Source organism: Lissotriton helveticus, chromosome 5_1 (assembly GCF_964261635.1).
Source record: "Lissotriton helveticus chromosome 5_1, aLisHel1.1, whole genome shotgun sequence".
In the NCBI taxonomy this organism is placed as follows: domain Eukaryota; kingdom Metazoa; phylum Chordata; class Amphibia; order Caudata; family Salamandridae; genus Lissotriton; species Lissotriton helveticus.
Genome location: NC_136065.1, coordinates 66771057 through 66777056, shown reverse-complemented (window position 1 = coordinate 66777056; position 6000 = coordinate 66771057).

The following is a 6000-nucleotide window of genomic DNA, read 5'->3' as shown; positions in this document are numbered from 1 at the left end:
CCTCCTACTGCCGACTGTTCCCTCCTACTGCTGACCGTTCCCTCCTACTGCCGACTGTTCCCTCTGACCATTCCCTCCGACTGCAGACCGTTCCCTCCTACTGCCGACTGTTCCCACCGACTGTTCCATCCAACTGCCGACCGTTCCCTCCGACTTCTGACTGTTCCCTACAAATGCTGATCGCTCCCTCCGACTGCCGACTGTTCCCTCCTACTACCGACTGTTCCCTCCGACTGCTGACCGTTCCCTGCTACTGCGGACTGTTCCCACGTACCGTTCCCTCCAACTGCCGAGCGTTCCCTCCGACTTCTGACTGTTCCCTCCAACTGCCGATCGCTCCCTCCGACTGCCGACTGTTCCCTCCTACTGCCGACTGTTATCTGTGACTGCTGACCATACCCTCCTACTGCAGACCTACCCTACTGCTGTCTGTCTTCCCTACTACTGTCGACCATTCCCTACTACTGCTGACCTCTTCCTACTACTACAGACTTTTCCCTACTATTTTCTGTCTTCGCTATGACTGTTGACCGTTCCCTACTACTGCCGACCTTTCCCTCTCGTCCCCAGATATCCAGTGATTAGTTTCACCTAAAGTCATCTTTCAAGACCTAAATGAGGTGCAGAGATTCAAACCGTTCTAGCGCCATCAGCTGTCAGAGCACACGGCCCATATATAGGCGCTTTAAAGCACGTATTATGATATGGAAAATTCAGGACACGGCCTATGGAAAAAACGCAGGATTTGTAATAAATGAATATCACATGTGAATGCTGGGGAGACATGTGTGGACGAATGCTGATAAGATGAGTGTTTGGAACCGAGGCACGTGGTCTGATGGTGCAAGGACAGTGGGCACACTTGGGATGTTCAGACATTCCCAGAGGCAGGCAGGCTGAAGCAGAGGATGCTGGGTAAGACCTCACCAATGGTCCCAAGTGCCCAGGAGAGGACAGGAAGTGGTAGGGCAGATCATAAGGAACAATAAGACTAAAAGGCCAATGAAGGGAAGGGATCTGGCTGAGGAGAACAAGTGAATAAAACTATGGGTAAGAAACAACAACAAAGAACATAACATGATTATAGAGAGAACAAAAATAGACAGGCCAAGGTTGGGAAGTTAGCAGATATGTGGAAAAGAACTAGCCCTGCTCACAGGAAGTAACAGTACCCGAGGACAGGAAGCGACTATTCTATAAACAGGTAGCAGCCAGCTATACTAGCAACAAATAATGAATCGCGTGAACACTGGTGGAGAACAGATCCATGGGCAAGAACTGCCATACTCACAGGAGTAACAATCCCTGAGGACAGGAAGCAACTATTCTGTAAACAGGAAGTGACAGTATCAGCAACAGTTAGTGATTAGACTGAAGATTGCTAGAGAACAGATCCATAGACGACAAGAACTGCTATGATAACAGGAAGTACCCGTCCCTGAGGACAGGAAGTGACTATTCTGTAAACAGGAAGTGATAGCATTACCAACAGGTAGTGATTAGCCTTAAGACTGCTAAACAACAGATCAATGAACAAGAATTGCTATGCTCACAGGAAGTAACCATCCCTGAGGACAGGAAGTGAATATTCTGTAAACAGGACGTGATACTATTAGGAAGAGGAAGGGATTAGCCTGAAGACTGCTAAACAACAGATCAATGAACAAGAATTGCTATGTTCACAGGAAGTCAGTGGCGTAACACAGGCCCCCGCAGCCCCCGCAGTGCAGGGGGGCCCCAAGCTCCAGGGGCCCCCTCAGCACAGCACTGCACTCCTGATTGAGCCCGAAGGGGGGTCCCCCAGGTGCCTTGCAGGGAAGCCCCATCAAGGTTTTTTACGCCAGTGCAGGAAGTAACCCTCCCGAGAACAGGAAGTGACTTTTCTGTAAAAGGGAAGTGACAGTATAAGCAACAGTTAGTGATTAGCCTGAAATCTGCTAGAGAACAGATCCTTGGACAAGATCTGCCATGCTCACATGAAGTAAGTATACTTGAGGACAAGGCGTGACTAATCTAGAACCAGGAAGTGAATGAAACCTGAAGTGATTTGCCTGAAAACAAGCAGTTAGAAGGATCGAGAACCAGAAATGTCCCGGTTCATAGGACATAAGAATATACTTTTATTTCTTCACGTAGTTTTATATAGTGCTAGCAAGACCCGAGGATATCAAAACGCTTTATATCAGTGTATGTTCAAATAGCGAGCAAAATCACACATTAGTGATAAAATCAAAATAATACAAAGTTTGAGCGAGGGGAGGAGGGGCTGCATGGGAGGCATACAGGTAGACTCGGTGGGTGGGGTCATGTCTTGGCGGTCTCTTGCCGTCCTGCTAGTTGAGACGTCTGTTGAGGAGGAGAACCTTGAGCTGTCTCTTGAAGCTCAAGAAGGAAGGGGTGCTTTGTCCTGATATGAACTGGGATGGAGTTCCAGACTTTGGGTCATTGCTCGAGAAGGCGCGGGCCAGAGTTTTTGTTTGTAGACTTTGGGTAGAATAAGGATTTAGGTTTTAGAGATTCTTAGGTTTCTTGGTTGGCCTGCCTTTTTCAGTTTCGCAGCGACGTAGGCTGGTTTCCCAGTGTGGAGGGCTTTGTGCGTGAGACAGGCAGTTCTTTTTTTCTGCCTTCTTTTTTTATTGGTTATTAAGACAAAGTTGTACAAAAGGGGTACAGTGCAGCTAAGGAGGGAGTATACAATTTAATCGGTACAGCAATGGAGAGGGTGGGGGAGAGGGGGTGGGGGTGGTAAGGATCGGGGGAGATAGGGAAGGGTGGGTGCAGCAAGGGAAGAAAACATATCTCCAACAGAAGCAGTATATTGAGCCAGTCGGACACCATGCAATGGGCGCAAGAGGGTGAAAGCGAACAGACTCCCTGTCAACAGCGACGGTAGAGATAACGTGGGTCCTCGAGATGAGGAGGGGAGAGAATATGATTTTGAAAAATCCTTCATGCAGTGGAGGAAGCAAAATGGATGGGAGGGCAGAAAGTCCGTCACCCCAGGCAGTAGTGTGAAGGAGGTCACAAGTCTCGGTGTGTAGTGTTGGGCATATAAAGAGGAAGCGGGGTGCTCTGTTGGTTCGAGAGCGGTCTTATGGGTCAGTGTAAGGGGTACCAAGAGTCACCAGGGTGATGAGATGGGCAGGGTTCCTGGGTGCTCTGTTGGTTCGAGAGCGGTCTTATGGGTCAGTGTAAGGGGTACCAAGAGTCACCAGGGTGATGAGATGGGCGGGGTTCCTGGGTGGTCTGTATGTGTGATAGAGTGTGTATGGGGTCGGCTACCCATGCTGGAGGGGTGCGCCTGCCTATATGTCCAGTGGGGAAGGGGGAGGCAGAGGGGGTGGTGGGGGAAGGGGAAAGAGCATCATCAGAGGGGATGGGGTGGCAAGGGCAAGGGGAGGGGGGTGATGGTGGAGGGGGAAAGGCGGAAGAAAGGAGATGGAGGAAGTGTGTATGGAGAGGGGGAAAATGGGGGTACAAGGGGTGTTGTGAGGGCCGGGGGTGTCTGGTGGGGGGAGTGGGGCTTTGATACCGTGATACACCATGTTTTCTGTAATCTCGATGCTCAGCCGATGGCGGCGGAGGAGGGCACAAGGGACCAACGGCCCAACTACCCGGTGGGCTGTGCGCAACATTTCAAATCGGTAGAGAAGGGAGAGGGAGGAGGGCAGAGATGGTATAAACCCCTTCAGGGGGTGTCATGCAGGAAGGGGGCCCACGTCTGCAAAAATATCTCTGCTTGGTCCTGCATCAATCAATCAATCAATCAATCAATCATTTATAAAGCGCAAGCTACTCTCCCGGAATGGTCTCAAGGCGCTACATGCAGTAGATAACGTGCTCATGTGCTCTGTCTGGATCATCGGTACCGTCCAGTCCTCCCAAGAGGGGAGTATAGATGACCTCCACTAGCGGAGGTTGCAGAGCTTGGCCATGGACAGTGCCATGTGGAGAAGGCAGCGTTGCGGGCAAGGGCGGTCCAGGGAGTCTCTAGTGTTGAGCTGGAGGATACGGGTGGATGAGTGGAAGACAGAGAGGCATGGTTGCTCCTAAGGTGTCTCCAACATAGGACCAGAAGGGTCAGATAGAGGGGCAGTCTCAGAGGATGTGGGTGAGATCGCAGCGGGTATCTGAGCTTCTCCAACACTTCGAGTTTCAGCCAGTGCGAGGTTGGAAGATTGGCGGTTTCTTTTGGGTACCTGGAAGTGGATTCTGTCTTTGAGGTATTTGGGTCCGTTGTTGTGTAGGCATTTGTAGGCGTGAGTGAGGATTTTGAAAGTGACTCTCTTCTCCACGGGGAGCCAGTGGAGACTTTGTAGGTATTGGCTGATGTGTTCGTGTCGGGGATGCCAAGGACGAGTCTGGCGGCGGTGTTCTGTATTGTCTGGAGTTTTTGGAGTAGGGACTTTTTGATGCCGGCGTAGAGTGCATTTCCATAGTCCAGTCTGCTGGTGATAAGTGCGAGGGAGACTGTCTTCCTTGACTCAGGGAGGATCCACTTCCAGGTCTTCGCATGATGCGGATGGTGTTGAAGCAGCTGGAGGTGACGGCTTTGACCTGTCGGTTGATGGTTAGTGAGGAGTTGAGTACGATGCCGAGGTTCTTGGCATGTTCTGTGTGCAGGTGTGCTTCCGAGGGCGGTCAGCCACCAGGTTCTGGCCAATGCAGTAGGGGCGGTACCAAGGACAAGGACTTCTGTCTTCTTGGCGTTGAGCTTCAGGCAGCTGTTGGTCATCCAGACTGCGATGTCTTGCATTCCTTTCTGGAAGTTGAGTTTGACATTGGTGGTGTCTTTGGTGAGGGGGAGGATGAGCTGGGTGTCATCAGAGAAGGATACGATGATGAGGCCGTGTTGTTGGACGATGGCTGTGAGGGAGGTCATGTAGATGTTGAAGAGGGTGGGGCTCAGGGATAAAAAATGTGGGAATCCGGAGGTAATTTTCGTGGGGTCAGAGAGGAAGGGTGGGTGTCTGATCCTTTGGCTTCTTCCGGTGAGTCATGATCGGATCCAGGGCTGTTCCTTGTATGCCTGTGTCGTGTAGTCTGGTGACTAGTGTGCGGTGGGAGACAGTGTTGAAGGCCACTGATAGGTCGAGTAGGATGATGGCTGCAGAGTAGCCTTGGTCCAGGAGGGTGCAGATGTCATCTATGGTGGCGAGGAGGGCGTTCTCTGTGCTGTGGTTGCTTCGGAATCTGGATTGGGACGGAGTGAGGATGGTGTTCTCTACAATGAATCTTGTCAGTTCCCTGTTGACTGTTTTCTCTGCAACTTTGGCTGCGAAGGGGAGGAGCGAGATTGGACAATAGTTCTTGAGATCGGTGGTGTCAGCTGTGGGCTTCCTGAGCAGGGGTCTGACTTCTGCATGCTTCCAGTCATCTGGGAAGGTGCCTGTTTTGAAGATGGTGTTGATAGTGTGTTATAGTTCGGGAGCGATGGCGGCTGCGGCTCTGTGGTAAATGTGAGGGGAACAGGGGTTGGTGGAGGCCAACCGAGTGGATGCTTTTCATGGTCGAGGCGGTGTCGTCGGCCCTGATCGGTGTCCAGTTGGTGATGGTGGGCTGGCAGGTGTTTCTGAGGGGCCGTCTGTGGCACCTTGTGGATGTCCGATGAAGTTGTCGTAGAGGTTTTTGATCTTGAGGTGGAAACAGTGTTCCAAGCTTGTCGCAGCGGTCTTGGGATGGGGTTGATATCTGTGGCTTCCCTGCGTGGGTTGGTGAATTCATGAGTGACACTGAAAAGTTCCTTTGCAGTTGATGGAGTTGGCCAGGATTTTAGCGTTGTCTGTCGGGGTTGCGTAGGGGGACGAGATTGTCTGCGAAGTTGGAGATCCAGATGTGGAGTTCTCCGGCTGCATCGTTTGCGTCAGGTGCCCAGGTGTGGTCCCTAGACGAGGATTCTCAAAGTGTGGCTTTGGGGGTGGTCTGGATTTGGAACTGCAGTTGTTCGGCCGAAAGGAAGGTTTTGCTGGAGGTGGTGAGGTGGAGGGTGCTCTTGTGGGC